This window comes from Pelodiscus sinensis, chromosome 8 (genome assembly GCF_052426305.1).
Source record: "Pelodiscus sinensis isolate ZL-2025 chromosome 8, ASM5242630v1, whole genome shotgun sequence".
Classification (NCBI taxonomy): domain Eukaryota; kingdom Metazoa; phylum Chordata; order Testudines; family Trionychidae; genus Pelodiscus; species Pelodiscus sinensis.
The window spans coordinates 23,969,610-23,989,864 of NC_143059.1; the positions used below are offsets into that span (position 1 = coordinate 23,969,610).

Genomic DNA, 20,255 nt, shown 5'->3' on the forward strand with positions numbered 1-20,255 from the left:
GCCAGAGCTCACTGGCATAGCCTTTGAGATCCCAGGGACACTTCCATGCTACAGTGGGACAACAGAATAGGATTTTGTGGAGAACTGTTCTTCTGCCGAAAAAAGGCAGTCAAGAATATATTCATAACTATCAACCATCTGCCTGCTTTCTCACTTTTATAAGGTCTTTATGAGAATGATCTATGCCTGTGTTGAGAATTCTCTTGAGGAAAATCTGAGACAGGAACAGGCAGGCTTTCACAGGGGATTCTCCACAGTGAACCATATTTCTGTGGTTACACAGATGACCAAAAGATGTAGAGAGTACAAGATCCCACTATGCTGCTTGTTCATTAACTTGAAAAAAATGTGACTTGGCAGAACAAAACACAGCTTTAAAGTGCTCTCTTTCCGCAGAGTGTCTCCCCTGTGTATGTTGGAATCATACAAGATCTCATGATGAAATCACATATTTTTATGATCCTTTGATCACTGAAGTTAAGCGAGGCATTTATTTACCACAGTTGTTTACTAGTGTCCTGGAAAACGGCTTGGAGGATCAAAGTGGAAGATGGCTTTCTGATTGATGGCAAGGTTCTTCAGATGCTCCTTTTCGCAGATTATATGGTCCTAATTGTGTCTAAACCTGAAACATTGCAAACCCTCCTCGGGGACGCTGGTAAGAACACAAAGGAGATAGCCCTGACTGTCCACACTGGAAAAACGAAGTGGATGAAAACACATATCGTGCAGAGTACACCATGCAGCTGGATGGACAGACCATTGAGCTTGTGGATCAGTATGTATATCTTGGACAAGCACCGCAGATGGACAATGAGTCGGTTCCGGAGTTGAGCAAGAGGAGGTCGGTCTGCACTGCGAAAGCCCATCTCTAACACCAGTAGCCTTCCGGTAATGCTGTATGGCTATGAAACCTGAACACAACACTTACAGAAGAATTAAAGCTGCAAACCACCCAATGAGCAATGGAAAGATGCATCGGGGGGGTGTAAGTAGGGTACAGCATGTTACTACTGATGATTTGAGTGCAAAAGGTGGTGTCAACAATATAATCCAAGTTATATAAGATCGAAAAGGAGATGGGCTAGCCATGTAGCGAGACACAGACAACAGATCAACAGCACATATAACCATTGGTATCCACGAGACATAAAAAGAACAAGAGGAAGGCCTCCCGCATGTTGGGTGCATCCCTTATGGAGGATTCATGGAAGGACATGGACAAGAACCACACAAAACAAGAAGGTGTGGAAAAGCTGCCATCTGCATCAGTGGGCAAGACTATTCATATCGATGAAACCATGGATCTTCTGAGTATTCCATATGGACCGCAGAGGTAAGAAAGTGATTGCTTTGTGAAATGTTCATTCACAGATGATATGGTGCTTTTTCAAAAACTCATTTTCCTGTGTAAGGTCATTTGAGAGACTAGTGATTGTCTGCTTTCGCCGACATTAGGGATGTGGGCGACTAGTGAGCTATCTGATAAGCATAAGCTTATCAGATACTTGACTACTGACACCAAATAGTCACTTCTCCCACTCCTCGCTGCCTCTATCGGAGAGAAGCAGCAAGAGGGGGAGCACGAACCGGTGGAGCCACCTTAAAAGTAATTCGGACATGTAGTGTACTCTGTGAGGTATATCACGTCATAGCCATATGTACAACCCATGGCCCTTGAAAGATGTGTTGCAAGGGTGTTGATCATTGGAGCAGTGGAGATATTTTGGATATGCAGGTTTTGAATCTGTTGTTCTGGCATGGTCTGCTGCAGCTCTGAGATGGTGTGTCCTGGTCTTTGGGGAAACTTGCTTCTGGTGAGCTTGGAGAGTGTTGGGAGTCATCTGAAGACCAGAAGTGGGAGTCCAAAAAAGATTTATTTCAAAAGACAAGCCTAACAGCTTAAATTCATAACTTTGATAGACACTAAAAATGATGGTCTTAATAAAGACACTAAATTGATGGCTTATTACAACCATCTGAAACCAAAATGCAGGACAATGTAGCACTTTAAAGACTAACAAGATGGTTTATTAGATGATGAGCTTTCGTGGGCCAGACCCACTTCCTCAGATCAAATAGTGGAAGAAAGTAGTCACAACCATATATACCAAAGGATACAATTAAAAAAAATGAACAAATATTAAAAGGACAAATCACATTGCAGAACAGAAGGGGGATGCGGGGGGGGGGGGGGGAGGAAGGAAGGTAAGTGTCTGTGAATTGCTGATGTTAAAGGTAGGGAGAGTGGGATGTTTGTGAGTTAATGGTATTACAGGTGATAATTGGGGAAACTGTCTTGGTAATGGGTGAGATAGTTCAAATTCTTGTTAAGTCCTTGTTGGCAAGTGTCGAATTTTAACATGAATGACAGTTCAGAGGATTCCCTTTCAAGTGCAGATGTAAAAGGTCTTTGTAGCAGAATGCAGGTGGCTAAGTCATTTAGAGAGTGTCCTTTCTGGTTAAAGTGGCAAGAAACTGTTTTCTCTTTGTGATCTTGTCTGATATCTGTTTTGTGGGCATTAATCCTTTGGCGAAGTGTCTGAGATGTTTGTCCAATGTACATAGCAGACGGACACTTTCGGCACATGATAGCATAGATTATATTTCTGGATGCGCAGGAATATGTGTTCTTGATCTTATAACTCACTTGGTTAGGTCCAATAATGGTATCAGCAGAATGAATATGTGGACACTTGAAAGGGAATCCTCTGAACTGTCATTCATGTTAAAATTCGACACTTGCCAACAAGGACTTAACAAGAATTTGAACTATCTCACCCATTACCAAGACAGTTTCCCCAATTATCACCTGTAATACCATTAACTCACAAACATCCCACTCTCCCTACCTTTAATATCAGCAATTCACAGACACTTACCTTCCTTCCTCCCCCCCCCCCCCCCCGCATCCCCCTTCTGTTCTGCAATGTGATTTGTCCTTTTCATATTTGTTCATTTTTTTAATTGTATCCTTTGGTATATATGATTGTGACTACTTTCTTCCACTATTTGATCTGAGGAAGTGGGTCTGGCCCACGAAAGCTCATCATCTAATAAACCATCTTGTTAGTCTTTAAAGTGCTACATTGTCCTGCATTTTGCTTCAACTACCCCAGACTAACAGGGCTACATTTCTATCACTATCTGAAACCAAATAACCCTCCTTTTTGTTCTATGACCTCACGAGTGTTAAAGGGCCACTTCATGTTGAATTGTCTACTAGAGTATGTGCTAACTAAGTGCTTATGCTAAACTATTCGTTACACTATGCTTTAAACTGAGTCACTTTACCTTTTCTAGATCTGAAGAACAATCCTGTATAATTGGTAAGCTTTTTTGTCTTACCAACAGAAGACGCTGGTCCCACCCAACTTGTGATAGTACCTCACCCACCTTGTCTCATTTATTTTATCTGAAGTATACCAGCAAAAGACAGTAACTACAGCTCACTACATTCTAATGGACTTATAGAAGAGATGACTATTTTAATTTAATATTAAAAATGTTTTTCAATGTCTTCCTGGAAGACACTGCAATTAACATTTATAATCTGTCTACTTCAGTAGATGAAATACAATACCTGCTTATAACATATTAGCCTCATAACTGATTAGAATTCAAATAAAAATGTTTGATCAGTAATATTTTCAAGATCAGTAGACTATACACAAAAATGTTGTAAGAGCAAAAATGTTAAATTTTACAATTCTAGGGAGAAATTCAACAGCCATAAGGAGATTTGTGGAGATAGTTAACTATGAGGCACCTACCTAATAGACAGAATATTTCTAAATCATCTGAAAGGAGTGCCAGGACAACAAAGAGACGACTGATATTCTTAATAATGAAATACTTCATTCTTGCAATGACTGATGCAGTCAATAGTTCTGAAGTATAAACTCAACTACTAACTGTGTTAATGATTAATCTGGTTGTAAATGAAAAGTTAGATTGATTTGAGGTTAGTTGAGGTCAACCACCTCTCTGGTAACACAATGAACAGTGGTAAAGGATACTACTACTTTCTCTCGCATCCAAACAAAGGGGAAAACTACCCCAGTTTTCATATGCAATACGAATCTGAATCTTACTTAAAAAAATCATTTGCCATTCTATTTGACAAATTAATTAATAGAGCTCAACATTTCCACAGTTCTGTACCCCTTTCAAGAGACTGATTAGTCTTGCATACCTCAAATTTCACCTCACTTAAAAACTACTTGCTTACAAAATCAGATAGAAAAATATAGAAATGTCATAGAGCACTATTACTGAAAAACTGCTTACTTTCTCATTTTTACCATATAATTCCAAAATAAATTGCAACCCTGGGTTCAGAAACACTGATATAGAATAAAGTATATAACCATGTCATTGCTGCATAAAATTGTCATTTCACTCACGTTGCTAGTTCTTTTCATGTAACCTGCTGTAAAACTACGCAAATACCTATACACATTGGGGCACACATAGAAAGACCTTCACGTACCCAACAAGTACATGAACACTGGTTGAGAATCATCGGATTAAGTCAATGGACCAGCATATCAGAAAAATGCATTTGCATCCATTCCCTAAGATTTTATACAGCCTGGACCTACAATTATCCTTATCCTTGCACTTCTTCCCATGTACCAAATTAAAGTACTATAATAAAATAAATAATATTAGCCATACTTTGGCATTCCATATACAATTTGTGTTAAAAAAACTGACCAGAGGGCACTTTAAATATCTTAGAGACACTCAACTATTTTTTTTTTTTTAGGCTAATTCCTCTTTGTATTTTTTTAGCCTACTGCTGTTTAAGGCAACATCTAAAACTACTGCAAGAAAGATCTCATTTGCTCTTTGTATTTGACTACAATGTACGTATATAGCAAATTTTCACTGTATATTTAGATACTGATGTCCCTGTTCTGTGTGTCTTACATTGAGTCCTATATTTAACAATTCATACCTGACCATCCTGCCTTCTATGACAAAGTAACTGGCTCTGTGGATATGGGGAAGGCAGTGGACATGATACATCTTGACTTTAGCAAAACTTTTGATATGGTCTTCCAGTGTTCTTGTCAGTAAGTCAAGGAAGTATGGATTGGATAAATGGACTGTAAAGTGGATTGAAAGCTGACTAGATTGCTGGGCTCAATGGGTAGTGATCAACAGCTCGATGTCTGGCTGGCAGTCAGTCTCAAGCTGAGTGCCCCAGACATCGGTTCGGGGGCTGATTTTGTTCATCTATATTAATGACCTGGATGAGGGGATGGACTGCTCCCTCAGCAAGTTCGCAGGTGACACTTAGCTAGGGGGAGAGGTAGATATCTTGGAGGGTAGGGAAAGGGTCCAGAGTGACCTAGCCAAATTGGAGAATTGAGCCAAAAGAAATCTGATGAGATTCAACAAGTACAGAATCCTGCATTTGGGACAGAAGAATCCCAAGCACTGTTACAGGCTGGGGAACGACTGGCTAGGCAGCAGTTTGGCAGAAAAAGATCTAGGGATTGAGAAACTGGATATGAGTCAACAATGTGCCCTCGCAGCCAAGAAGACTAACGGCATATTAGGGTGCATTAGGAGGAGCACTGCGAGTAAATCTAGAGAAGTTACTAGTCCCCTTTATTCGGCACTGGTAAGGCCGCATCTGGAATACTGAGTCCAATTCTAGGCTCCCCCTCCCCCACATTACAGAAAGGATGTAGACACATTGGAGAAAGTCCAGCTAAGGGCAACAAAAATGATTAGAGCCCTGGACAACATGACTTACAAGGAGAGACTGAGGGATTTGGTTTTATTTAGTATACAGAAGAGTGACTGGGGGTGTCACTCAACTATCTGAAAGCGGATTCTGAAGAAGATGGAGAGAGGCTGTTCTCAGTGGTGACAAGTGACAGAATGAGGAGCAATGGTCTCAAGTTGCCCCTGGGGGAGGTCTAGCTTGGTTATTAGGAAAACTATTTCACTAGGAAGGTGGTAAAGCACTGGAATGGGTTACTTAGGGAGGTGGTGGAACCTCCATCCATAGAGATTTTTAAGTCCCATCTTGACAAAGCCCTGGCTGGGATGATTTAGCTGAGGTTGGTCCGGCTTTGGGCAGAGGGTTGGACTTGATGAGCACCCGAGGTCTCTTCCAACCCTATGATTCTATGACTTTCAAACACCTTTTTCCAACATTTCCACTCAGTTTTCCACTGACCCTTGCAGTGAATACATCTCTAGGAAGCTGCACATATAGACAAAAAAAAATTTCCAGCTGTGGCTAGAAAATTTAGGAAATAATTATTGTAGGAAATAATTCTAAGTATGCCACACTTCTCCACAGGTGGGAATCACCCTGGCCGACATCTCCGTGCTCTCAAAACAGGGGAGTGGACAAAGTGCACTACCATACAATCTGCAGCAAAAAATTTACAAGTACCATTCCAAAAGTTGTTAGTGTCTCACTACACGAGTCCATTGAGATCACAGCGAGAATCAACATCCTGCTTGGCCATATAGATTTGCTACACAGAGACATGTGTAGCTCATAGAAACACAGCCAGCCTCCCACTTTTCCATGCCCTCAGCATTGCACTCCATTGACCCTCGCATCTCATCCCCTGCTTCCTGGCCCCTGGAAAACAGCTGCTCAGACTGGCTACATTGCTCAGCAGTGGAGAACAGTTCCTGGCTGCCAGGCACATTCGGCAACCCCAGAGGGAGCCAGGTCCTCATCTACCTCTAGCATTTATCTACAATTTCATCCTTCAAGTTAATGCCTCCACATACTACCTGCCTCTGTGTCTTCTGAAGTATCCATAGGGCTCTTGGCAATGGAGGTGGGGTTACCGCCAAGGATAGCATCTGTCTCCTCATAGGAACAGCAGGTCTTTGGTGAATCACTGGAGCATTGGTTAGCTGCCCAGGTCTTATCAGATTGCCTGAGTTCTTTAATCTTTGCTCTGCATTGCAGCGTTTCCCATGCATACACCTTTTCACACAAGGATCGAGAAATCTTCCTGTATGAGTCCCTTTCCCTCTGCATCTGATGAAGTGGGTCTTTGCCCATGAAAGCTTATGCTCCAACACTTCGTTTAGTCTATAAGATGCCACAGGACTCCTCGCCGCTTTTGCAGATTCAGACTAACATGGGTACCCCTCTGATATCTTTTCCTATGAGTTACTCACAGCTAGGACTGAACAGATTCCTCTGCCCATACACTGATCAGATCCAACAACTCCACTGCAGTCTCAGCAGGAGAGCATTTGGTGCAATGGGGAATAACAATTTAATAGTGTAGTCAATTAACCGATTAGCAAATGCTTATAGGTTAATGCTATAGACTACATGCATTTCCCTCCCGCATCCCTGCCAGTAAATTTTTTAGCAGGCTGGCCAGCAGCACAGGTCAGTCCTGGCTCAAGACAGGTCTGGGACCTACCCCTGCTGTGGCTCTGCATTTAAATTGTATTAGGAGTTGGGCAGGCAGACAGCCCAGATCAGTTCCGACTCGCACCGGGTCCAGGAGCACAGACTCTGCCCCCAGAAAAGAGCTGCTGCCACCCCACACTGCTGCCTCTTTATCAGAGACAACAGAACAGGGTGACAGGCAGCTGGTCTGAGAGAGGGGCTGGTTTTTAAACTGGCTCCCCTTGCAGACCAGCTCCTGCCTAGCACCCGGCGCTGCTGCCTCGGATACAGAGGCAGCAGTACTGTGTGGCAGGAGGCTCTCTGGCAGTGAGGCACACTGGCTGCTGGTCCTGCCCCCAGGTACTATAAAATTAGTCGACTAACGAATAAGAATTCATGAGGTTACTCGACTATTCAATTAACCAATACTTAATATCCCTAATGGCAAGTTATGGGAACTTGGGAACACACAATGAGCCCACTGCATGCTGAGCCAAGCCTGCTGGGGATGGGGGTTGCAGATGCTCAGGCACCAGGATTTGGGATTTAAATTTTGTAGGACTTCAAAGAGGTGGGGTGAGTAGCTGGTCACCTGACTGCAGGGCCAAGGAGTCAAACTGCTAACCACAGTGGCTGATTGGAAATTGTGGGCCACTTCTTGAAGGCCAGAATCAATGACAAAATGCCTACACTGCATGATTGTAGACAACATAGGAAGGGGAAAAGTTACTTGTGGACCTGGAAGTCTTTTATCAATAAAAATGCTGTAGTTTAGATAATAAAGCCAGTATAAGTATAAAGGTAAGGAGTAGGTATGAATTAAGGCAATAACAAAAGGCTACAACTCTCAAGCCTATTAAGACAATAACTTAGCAAACTAAATGAGGCCTGAAGTCAAAGACTTGACATGAGAAACTCTTAAATTAACTTTATTACAAAATGTCACAAGAGAGAAAGATACTTAGTGTTGCTAAACTTCTGACAGTGACCACAAGATGCTAGTTTGTACAAGCTGTTTAAAGTAACATCAGCAAATGTTCAACCACAAGAATACCACAGTACCTAACTGATGTACATGCTAATAATTTTGAGGTAAAGGTTTTAGTGATCTACAGAAGAAGGGCAACCCAATAGTAATAGGGTGAGAAAACACAAAGCAAAAAGGTCTGAATCCCTACAAAATATGCAATAGGTATGGTAGGTATTACTTTACCTATCCAATGGTTAAACAACGTAATTCTGATCATTTAACTAGTTAATTGTTTTGATCAATATTCCTAGAACCTGCCAGGGCAAAGGACAACAACAGGGGCAGCAACCTTTCAGAAGTGGTGTGCCAAGATTTAACTTATTCATGGATCTGTATACGGGAGGAAGAGGAGAGAGGGAGTCTGGATACAGTGACCATATTTTCTGAACCAGCTGCAGCTTGGGAGAATGCTTCAATTTAAATTATTAAACAGATTAAGCGTTTTAACGTTCACATGTTTATTTATCAAACTTCATTTTAAATAAAATAAAATATGTCCAAAACAAAAGTTTTCAATGTTTTCTTTATTTATGGCGGGGGGGGGGGGGAGGGCGGAGGGAGACCTTTTTTGAGTCTGGGTCACTGACCCAAAGAAAAATCAACCGTGATCACGAAAGTGAGAAGCAGAAAAACTATTCCAAAACCCCACAACCCTCACTGATGCGGCCCCCAGCTGAGACATCTCACTTCTCTAGTGTTCCAGCATCATGGGGCAAGGAGAAGGGAAAGGGAAGGGTGAGGTTCAGGGCTGTGCCACCTCACTTTGGCCTTGTAAAAGTTAGTGTTCGCTCAAGGTTAAACTTTATCCAGCACAAAGCACAATTACTCTAGGTTGCTACAGACAATCCTCCTCCAACCCTCAGACTGACATTCCATTTCCATGGGTGAAGGGGAACAAAGAACAGTCTCCCAGAAGCAATTAAAAAAAAATCTATATCCCCACTGGTATAAGCAAAGACAGAAGACCCCCATTACTCTGAGGAGCAGAACTACAGCGAAGATGTAACACCCACTGCTACCCTCTGACATGGGCATCACAAAATTCTTGCTGCCCATACAGCCTCTCTTCCCCTACAATTATCTCATCTGCTGTCAGTTTCCCTTCTAGTGGGGCCCTCCCTATCCCCCCAGGTCCCCTCTTGTACAGCCCTTTGGCTGCAGTTCTCGTCTTCCCCAGCCCCTTCCCCTGCAATAGCTCTTCCCTCAATAGGCCCTCTGCCATGCAGCTCCTTTCCCTACAAGGGACTCTCCTGCCGCCCCAGCTCCCCTTCCATACAGCTCCTTCCTCCAATAGAATGCTCGCATTGCTCTTTTCCCCTCATCCACACTCCGCCCAGAACTTGGCTCTGCCCAGGCTCCCCACGGTGCACTGGCTCCCCTGGCAGGACCCAGCATGACCACACTCACTTTCCATATCTGCTTCAGTGCCATAGTGAAGACACACTCCATCTCGGGACTCTGCGAGGCAGCATGTGGCTGCTTCCTGGCTGGGCTGGCCCAAGATCACATGGCTACAACAATTCCAGGGCCAGCTTGAGACTGCATGGCCATGGCGGAGGGAGGGAGGAAGAGGGAGGGCTCCAGCAGCTATGTGAGGGAAGAGAGAGAAGGCTGAGCTCCCACCCTGCATGACATTGAAAATTGGCTCATGTGCCACTTATGGCATGAGTGCCATAGGTAGTCAACCATGGACAACAATGTGGATTGTGTTACCTACTACAGGGCTCCCCTACAAAGGATGAGGTCAGTATGTAAGTTATAGTGCTGGACATTGTGTATCACCTTAGACTACCACTTTGCAGGTTTGTAGTTTTTGTGATTTGCTAATGGTGCCAATAAAACTGAAACACATTACAGATTCAAACGTCTTTCACAGGACCCTCCTCAGTAATAACTGTGTTATCTAGAGCCATGGTCACCAACCAGTAGATCATGAGCTACCGGTAGATCTTAGGGGCTCTTGAGCCCTCTCTGAACTGCGCACCTGCACAGTACATTTACATTAGATTTCCTCATTTGAGGAGCAGCTATTCACTGAGCAACAACACAGGTGAGTAGCTGCGAGGAATGGTGGGAGCTGGAAGGTCGGGAGAGCTGAAACACCCCAGCCACCTGACTGTGGCTTTCACAGCTGGAGCTAGGCGCAGCCTCCCTGGGCTGAGCGCAGGGCAGCCAGGCTGGAGGGACGAGAAGCAGCTGCTTGGCCAGCTGGCCATGGTGCTCAGCCAGGGTGCACCACGCTCCATGTGGGCTGGCGCAGAGGAGAAGCTGCCTGGCCTGCTGGCTGCAGCGTTCAGCCCAGAGCAGGCTGAACCGCACTCCAGCTGATTGGGCAGCTTCCCCTCTGCGCCTGCCCACATGGAGCTTGGTGGCACCCTGGCTGAGCACCATGGCCAGATGGCCAGGCAGCCGCTTTTCTTTGCTCCAGCCCGGCTGCCCTGCGGTCAGTCCAGAGGGAATGCGGGTCGGAGGCTTCCCTCCGCGGCTGGTGTAGGGAACTCCCTGCCCCCAACCTTGTTCCCTCTCCTCTGCCCCAAACTTGTCCCCCGCCCTCCTGGCCCCCTGTTCCCTCTCCCTTGCCCCCCCAGCCCCGCTGCAGAAACCTGCCCCCCCTGCAGAAACTTGTCCCCCAGCATCCTGCCCCCCCTGCAGAAACAAGTTCCTTCTGGCACCCGTCTCCTACTACAGAAACCTGTCCCCCTCCAGCACCCTGTCCCCTGCTGCAGAAACCTATCCTGGCACCCTGCCCCCTCTCCCCTGCCCCCACTGGCACCCTGTTCCCTGCTCCAGAACCCACTAGCACCCCTCCCCAGTACTGTGTCCCCTGCTCCCAAATGACTTTTATATGGGTCAGTGACACCTGTCTCAAGGCAGGTTCCCTGCCATTCTCATAAATAAAGACAATGCAGAAACTTTTTGTGTTTAACATAGTATTTTATTTAAAAATGAAGCCTGGCCAACAAACACCCAATTGGGGCCAAGCCCCCATCTGGCCACAACCACTCCTGCACTCCCCCTTCCCCAGACCCTAGATCTGAGCCTATCAAACACTGGAACCTCATGTCCTCAGCCCCTCACATATCCAACCCAAATTCCTGCACCCTCACATCCACAAGCCTGTTGCTTGCTTAGTATCCCAACATTGCTCAGCCTGGAGCCCCCTCCCGGAGCCAGTGTCCCCTTCTCCCCTTTCTATCCCAGAAAAACTCTTCTGCATCCAGGGTTGCGTTTGTTCTTCCGCTTTTTTAGTGGAAGAGCAAACAGGCTCTTTTGGTCACCCCTATATTCCTCTTTCCACAAGGAATAAGGTGGCTTCCAAAAGAAGGGTTTTTTTCCTGACATCTGGTCCAGTGTAGACAAGCCAAATGTTGGAAAAACCTCTTCCTACAGAAGAATAAAAAAAAAAAAAGCAGCAGCAGTATAAGGATTGGGGATAGAAGTGATGGAGAGGAGGAGAATAGAGACGGCGGGGGCTTCAAGGAAGGGGCGGGGCTTCAAGGAAGGAGATCTTGGCTTGGTCTGTCATTTAAAAAGTGATCTTGGGTGTAAAAAGGTTGGAGACCACTGATCTAGAGGAAGTTGGTCTTTACCAAACAATAGAAAGTTAAACTGGAAACTATAAATAGTAACTAGCCAATGGCTCGGGCAACTATACGACAAAAAAAATTGACAATAGTTAGTGGTCTCTTTAGAGTAGCAGCCTATCATGCTGCCCAATATTGCCTCATTCTTTCTTGGACTCCCTTATCTTTCTATATCAGTAGTTCCCAAACTTTTCTGCATCCCTTTTTGATTTTTGAGAAACCCTCAAGCCCCCCCTCCCCCCCCCCCCCAAAAAAAATAGCAGCAAAACTTGAGGAAAAGAAAAAAAAAGGAACTGACCATAGCAGCAAAATTCGACTGGGGGGCCTGGGTCGCCTCTTGCTCCCCCTGGAATTCCTTCACGCCCTCTCCCCCCCCCCCCCAAGTTTGGGAACCCATATATTAAAAAAAATTCCTTCGGGATGAGAGGGTGATGTAATCACATCGCTGTGTCACCCTGGCTGGCCCACAGCCTCTGCAGCGTCAGAAGGGGTACTGGTGTCCATGGCTCAGTGTTCCCCCCGACCCCTTCTTGGGAAGCACCCTGGGTTCCCCGCTTCTACTTCCGGGTCTGGGACCATATGCTCAGCAACCCAGCAAACAATCATAGAATCATAGGACTGGAAGAGACCTCAGGAAGTCATCAAGTCCAGCTCCCTGTCCAAGGCAGGACCAACCCCAACTAAGTCATCCCAGCCAGGGCTTTGTCAAGCCAGGACTTAAAAACCTCTACAGGTGAAGATTCCACCACCTGCCTAGGTAACCCATTCCAGTGCTTTTCCACCCTCCTAGTGAAACAGTTTTTTCTAATATCCAACCTAGACCTCCCCCATTGTAACTTGAGACCATTGCTCCTTGTTCTGCCATCCATTACTATGGAGAACAGCCTCTCTTCATCCTCTTTGGAGCCCCTCCTTCAGGAAGTTGAAGGCTGCTATCAAATCCCTCTCACTCTTCTCTTCTGCAGACTAAATAAGCCCTAATCCCTGAACCTCTCTTCATAGGTCAAGAGCTCCAGACCCCTAATCCTTTTGGTTGCCCTCCACTAGACCCTCTCCAATGCAAAAAAAAAAAAAATGCATTAGTATTTATGTAGCAGTAAGATTCTACTGTGATGAAATACACAGAAAAGTCCATGAGAAAATTAACAACTCGTGCCAGAGAAGGATTTCAACCGTGTACAGTAAATAAGATGTGATGCCATACAAAGAACAATGAAGAAACCAAAATTTTAACAGCTGTTCATTAAGTCAGCACCACTGATTCTATGCACTGAATGAGGCAAGGGTCCTGTGGGAAAAAAAAATGATGTGACCATATAAATAAAGATTATCAGAATGCACAGGGGTCGACAAATTATGGAAAACTCTACTCGTCAGACAAAAAAGGGACTCGTCACCCTCCCCCACAAAAAGTGTTTTTTAATGGCATAAATTCCTAATAAGAATAAGAACAGTAATTACTAATAAGTTATTAATAAATATCACCCAAGTTATTAACAAAATACCTTATAAACCTCTATCTTTTCTCTCTGCTGCCATATCTCCTCCCCTTGCTCCATCAAATCCCCTGGTGCCTGCTGCCCCCCAACTCCTCATCCTCTGCTGTCCTGACTTTTGCCCTTCTCACTGCACTCAGCGTTCCTGAGACCTGCCCCCCTCCGCCAGCCCTTCTCTCCGCCCTGTGCCCACTCCTCCAGTAGCCCCACTCTGATCATGTGAGCTACCCCTCCTCGTCCCCTCTACTAAAACCTCCCTCTACACACCTGCCCTGCCTCTCTCCTCTGGTGCTGGTCCCTCCCCTGCAGGTGTCTGCCCTTCTGCTTCACCCCCAGAATCCCTTGGCACCTGCACCCTCCTGGTGCCTCCCCCTTCTCTCACTGCCCCTGCCCCCTTGGCTCTCTTCTTCCCTGATACCCACCCCTACACCACCCTCTGCCCCCGTTCCCCTCATGCCCATGTGCCCTCACAGATGCCTTGCTCCATCCCTGCCTTCCTCATGCCCACCCCTTCTTTCAAGCCTTCGCCCAGTACCTTCCCCTCCTCCTTTAGCCCCCAGTGCCCTTACCCTCTCGTCTCGCAGCATCACCCTGTCCCCCCTCCCACTGACACCTCCCCTCCTGCCCCTTTTCCTCATTGTCTGAACTTGCCCCCCCCCCCCGGGATTTGTCTCTCCTGCACCCGTCGCCTTCCCCTTTCTTCTTCTTCTCTTGACCTCCTTCCCTCAGCACAAGCCCCTTCACCATATTTTTCCCCCTCTCCTCTCCTCCCCTCCCCTCCCCACAGCCCAGCCCCTTCCCTTCCCCAAGGGCCAGCTCTAGGTTTTTTGCAGCCCCAAGCAAAACATTTTTTGCCTCACCCCTTTGTTGTTGTTGTTTTTTTTTACACACACATTTGCATTTTGCAGTGGGTTTTTTTTTTGTTTTCTTTTTTGTCCCAGCATTTTAGCCCTATAAATAACAAATAGCATTTTCATTCATTTTTTTCCATAAAGGAAAAGGCGCTTGAAGTGAACTCCTCCTTTCACTCACTGCTGGGTCACAGCAGCCTTTTCCCTGCCATGTCCAGCCCCTCCCTATGGGCAAGCACCCTTCACTCCCGACCCACAGGGGGAGCAGGGTGCAGGGACAGCACAGAAGCAGAGGGGTGCAGGGAACAGTGGGAGAGTACGGGGGTTGCCCGGGGAACGGGAGGCACAGAGCCAGAGGGATGCAGGGATCGGAGATAGCAGGATGCAGTGGAGGCACGGGGAATGGGACACAGGGAATGGGAGGGGCAGAGGGATCGGGGTCTAGGGGCAGTGCGGGGAACGGGCAACACAGAGCTGGGGGGGACAGGTATTGGGGGGAGCAGAGTGTGGGGGTGTGGTGGAGGCACAGAGAATGGGACGCGGGGAACAGGAGAAGCAGAGGGAATCAGGGTCTAGGGGCAGTGCAGGGAATGGGCAGGACAGAGCTAGGGGGGGACAAGGATTAGGGGAGCAGGGTGCGGGGTGTAAGGGCGGCGCAGAGCCAAAGGGTCGCAGGGAAGAGGGAGAGCAGGGGGTCCGGAGTGCAGGGGAGGCGTGGGGAACGGGTGGCGCAGAGACAAAGGGGGGCTGGGGCCATGGCAGGACTGGAGCCGGCGGGGTGGGCCCTGACTGTGCCGCGTGCCGCAACCAGCTCCCAGGGAGATGTGGCCAGAGACGAGCTGCTGCGGCCCTTTAAAATCAGCGGGGCCAGGTCACGCCAGCGTTCTGGCGTCCAGCCCCGCCTCCTTGTGCCGGAGCTGCACGAAGGCAGCCCGGAGGGAAGAATCGCCACACTTCCCCCTTCCCAGCGGCGCTGTGCTCCTCCACCGGCCGGCCGATCGGATGGGGCCGCGCCGCCCGTAGCGCAGGCTTTGGCCAGCCCATCACAACAGCCCACCAGGCCAGTCCGCCCCTGCACTCGTCAGCTGGAAAAATCTACCCGTCACGGGTGAGCAGGTGAGTGCATTTGTCGAGCCCTGATAATGCATATGCATAAAAATGCTAGATTAAGACTGCACATACAACCTTCATTCTGGTATATCCTAACCTTGGTGTTTGACTTAGTTTATGTGTGTGTAACGACTATAACATGGTCTGATAAGAGGCTACACTCTTCTTGCAAAGAATGAAAGCATCTAATTGTCCATCACTGCTATCTGGTCATTTAGAAGCAAACTTACATTTAACAGTCAAGTTCTGGATTTAATTTGCAAATGAAAGATACTTCTTTAGTAGAGCCACATTTCACTAGCTTTCCATAACTCCCCCCGCTCTAATGTTCTGTCGGACTTGAGTCCAGACGAGCTAATCCTCCTAACTCCCTTTTTAAATTCTCTAAAATACTTTTAAAATGTCCTCACATTCGTATTTTCTAGGGAGGTGAGTGGGAAGATTGTTTCATCTTTTCAAGGAAATCTTCAGGTCCCAAGATAGAACTATTGCTAGAGCATCACTGTCCCTACTTGCCCTCAGACTGCAGCTCAGCTGATCTAAAAGAAGCAATGTTTGATACCTGTCCCCTTCCACTCACCCCCGACTCTGCAGGGTTTTAGAAGAATGCCCAAATTGCAGAGGAGTAAGGAAAACATCAGAGAAACCCAATGAAATTTTGGAGTTGGGGTGGTTATATCACTCTGCAGCCTTCACTAAGAGGAGAAGACATTTCCCAGATGATAGATAGGTCAAGTTACCAACAAGCTTCTAGAGTCCTCCCCTCAGCAACTATATACTGCTCCTCTGCAACATGGTTAAAGAAAGCTCTCGTTCTAAACACTCCTGATCCAGGGACTGTTCACTCCAATTATTTCTTCCTTTATGGATCAAGCCTGAAATCCCAGTCAATGCAGAATCATTAGAAATCTTTGACATCCACCCCAAGGCAAGGAGAAGTTAATGGAAAATAACTATGTTAAGAAAAAAGGACCCTAAATGGAAACAAAATCTCTCAAAGATTCTGGGATTGGGTAAAATAACAAAATGCTTCAATTCCAAATAGCAATTAGTTTTTGATTTAGAGGAGGAATAAAATTCTCATCTGGCAGCCATAAAATAAAAAAATAAATAAAAAGACAACTTGGTTGCCAAGCCATCCTTCTCAGACTTGTCAACTGTCTACAGCCAGAATACATGAGATGATGAAAACAAAAATGTTTACAAATGGCAGAAAGCCCCTTCAAGCCAAAGCTGAAAAATTTCCAGTGATAAGCTGCTCCCTTCATCTCTATTTGATCACATGCTTTAGAGCAGTGGTCTCCAACATTTCTACACCTAAGATCACTTTTTAAATGACAGACCAAGCCAAGATCTACCACCCCGCCCCTTCCTTGAAGCCCCACCCTCTCTATTCTCCTCCTCTCCACATCACTTGCTATCCCCAATCCTTATACTGCTGCTTTTTTTCATCAATTCTTCTGTAGGAAGAGGTTTTTCCAACATTTGGCCTGTCTAGACTGGACCAAATGTCAGAAGAACCCCTTCTTTTGGAAGTTCCCTTATGCCTCATGGAAAGAGGAATATAGGGGTGACCGAAACAGCATGTTTGATCTTCCACTAAAAAAAGCGGAAGAACAAACGCATCCCGGATACAGAAGAGTGTTTCTGGGATATAATCCTGAAAAACTCCTGCAGTCTAGCCGTATCCTCTCTGGTTTCAGACAGGATGTGTAGGCTTTGGGCTGGGAATGAGGGATTTGGGTGTGGGAAGGGGTGACAGGTGCAAGCTCTGGGAGGAAATCTGGATGCAAGAGGAGGTGGAGAAGGGGACGCTGGCTCAGGGAGGGGGCTCCAGGCCAAGCAGCGTTGGGGTACTAGGCAAGCTACAGGCTTGTGGATGTGAGGGTGCAAAAATTTGGGTTGGGGTATGTGAGGGGCTCAGGGTAAGGGGTTCCAGTATATGACAGATCTAGGGTCTGGGGGAGTGCAGGAGTGGTTGTAGCCAGATGGGGGTTTGGCCCTAATTGGGGGTTTGTTGGCCAGGCTTCGTTTTTAAATAAAATACTATGTCAAACAAAAAAAGTTTCTGCATTGTCTTTATTTATGAGAAGGGTAGGGAACCTGTTTTGAGTCAGGGGTCACTGACCCACAGAAAAATTAGTTGGGAGCAGTGGACATGTTACTTTGGAAGGGTGCTAGTGAGTGTGAGTGCTGGGGCAAGGAACAAGGTGCCAGTGGGGGCAGGGTTCTGCAGCTGGGGGCAGGGGAGAGGGAGCAGGATGCCAGGAGGACAGGTTTCTGTAGCAAGGGGCAGAGCGCCAGCAGGGGGCAGGTTTCTGCAGTGGAGGTCAGGGTGCTGGGGGTGGCGACAGGTTTCTTCAGCAGGGGCAGGGTGCTGGGGGGGCAGGTTTCTGCAGAGGGGGGACAGGATTCTGCACCGGAGGGCAGGGGAACAGGTTTCTGCAGTAGGGGGCAGGGTGCCAGGGGGGCAGTTTCTGCAGCAGGGGGGACAGAGTTCTGTGGCTGGGGGCAGGGGAGAGGGAACAGGTGTGCAGGAGGGCAGGGACAAGGTTCTGAGTCAGGGGAGAGGGAATAAAGTTCGGGGGCAGGGTGCCAATGGGGGCAGGGAGTCCTCTACACCAGCCTCAGAGGGAACCCCCCCCCCCCCGGTGGAGCAGGGAAGCCTCCGTTGAGCGCTTCCTCCGGGGCCAACCCCCCATCTCCTGTGGAGGAAGGAAGCCCCATCACATGCCTCTGCCAGACCTGACCCCCCTTCCCCCGGCGCGGAGCAGGGAAGCTTCCGTTGCACACCCCCTCCGGGCCTGACTCCCCCTCCCGCAGAGAAGGGAAGTCCCAGCACACGCTTCTGGGGACTTACCCGGTAAGTTCCCAGAACTCCAGGAAGCTGGGGCAAGGAAGCAGCTAGCCATTTCTGGAACCCCCAGAAGTGACACGCAGTTGTCAGACTTCTGTCCACCCTGCAGGAAGCTGCCACTACCTCCACTGTTGCTCAAGGTAGGTGGTGGGGCTTCTTGGGGGTGGAGGAAAATGGGGGGTCCAGAATGCCACGGCTTTGGAGAGCGTTAGCAGATAAACTGCTTTTACATCACTCAGATGGACTGAGGCGGCAGACAGAAATAGGTGTCCCAGAGAAAGATCCCAATTAAACTGAAGAAGGAATACTGTGTTCCTACCCATCCTGTCTTTGAGGATGATGATCAAGGCTGCATGTGAGTGCCCAAATAAAGCCAAGCATTTACATAGATTCATAACTTCAACATTCTACCAAGGGACCAAAAACACTGTTATTTCACCCAACGATGTATTTATAGTTCTACTGAACAAGGACTCTAATGCCTGAAAAGAAAGAGTTCCTCCTCAGGGAGCCCACTGACAAAAATGGAACTCTCCTGAAGTAGGAACATCAATATGGCAGCCTTTGCACTCAGCTTCAACTTTGTGTTTTACTTGGACCATCCTAATCTGAGCTAACTGCGACAACTGAAGGCAAAACATCACCAAGTCATCAAATCTACCCTAAGCAATTTTTTTGTGCACCCTCTTCAAGACTGAAGCTTTCCTCGACTTGCTACATTTGTCTGCCTGCTCCATGGCCCCAATATGATGACTCAATGACAACTATGGTTCCAGAAAGCTGACTCATGCTAGGCCACTCATGACATCCACAAAGTATTCAGGATGAAGAGGAGAGCATAAGGGGAAGTAGCTTGCTTACCATGTACACAAAATCATGGCCCAAGCCAAAAAAGGAAGAAAACCACAGTCCATCTAGCCAAGTACAACTACTAGTTTTCCAGAGGCCAAAAACTTATCAGGCAAAGCAAAAAGGTCTTGCCTCAATCAGGGAGGTAAGAAATTCCAGGCAGGACCAATCTGAAAATACAGCTTCAGACATTCTCTACCACAGGCCACTCACCTCCAAGGAAGTTATCTGATCTGTGGAAAAGAGCCGTTGGCTTTAGAGATTTTACCCCATGAAAAATTTTCCTTTCAGGAACCTGGGGTTAACTGACTCATAGGATGCTGGGTCTTTGGATGAATATGCACTTTCCAAAATGCCTTTAAGACAACTCCCAGCAACTTCTTGATGGGGCACATGATAAAGAGGCAACTGATTTAGAATCATGTGAATGCCTGCTGAAGACTGTATAAAAATGCTATTAGCTCAGTCCAAGGTAGATGAGAGTTTAGGTAAGCCTCTCAGGCAGGTTCCTTCCTGCAGATCCAACAGGTGGCCAAAAGGAAGGGGTGTGTGCACTCTCTTACCAGACACTGGAACCTTTTGTTAATAGTGAAGACAGCCCTGAAGAAAGTAGCATGGTACAAATGATTGTTGGGATGTTTATTCTATTTTCCATGACTGGTGAGCTTGCCCACTGACTTACACAGACAAAACGAGAAAAAACCATAAGATAATTTCCGACTCATCAATACTGAGATAACAGAGCCTTGTCCCATCAAAATAAAACATTCATTAGGGTTCCACAGAAGAATGGAGATGTGGAGATCATCTTATATCACTGGTCATTCAACCATTTCACCGCAAAACCAAATTTACAGATGGAGATCCTAAAATCACTATCCTATTGAAGAATCCCCCAATGCATGTTACTGACGTGCTTGTTGGAGTTCTCTTTTCCCATTCCAGTCTGAGAAGTTACAGGAGATTTTTATATTTCTGTTTATAAGGAAAACCTCTTCAAGAGTCTCCCAGTTGGTTTCAATTTCCAGTTCTCTTTGAGAAGATACTGGCTATGCTAGCAGCTTCATGACCTCATCAGACCCTCA

General features: G+C 46.7%; 1 protein-coding gene across 4 annotated transcripts in view; it reads right to left on the reverse strand.

Annotated features, from left to right (window-relative positions):
- JMJD1C (jumonji domain containing 1C) overlaps positions 1–20,255 on the reverse strand; it is a 389,891-nt gene that overhangs the window by 231,294 nt on the left and 138,342 nt on the right. The gene's annotated exons all lie outside the window — the stretch shown is intronic.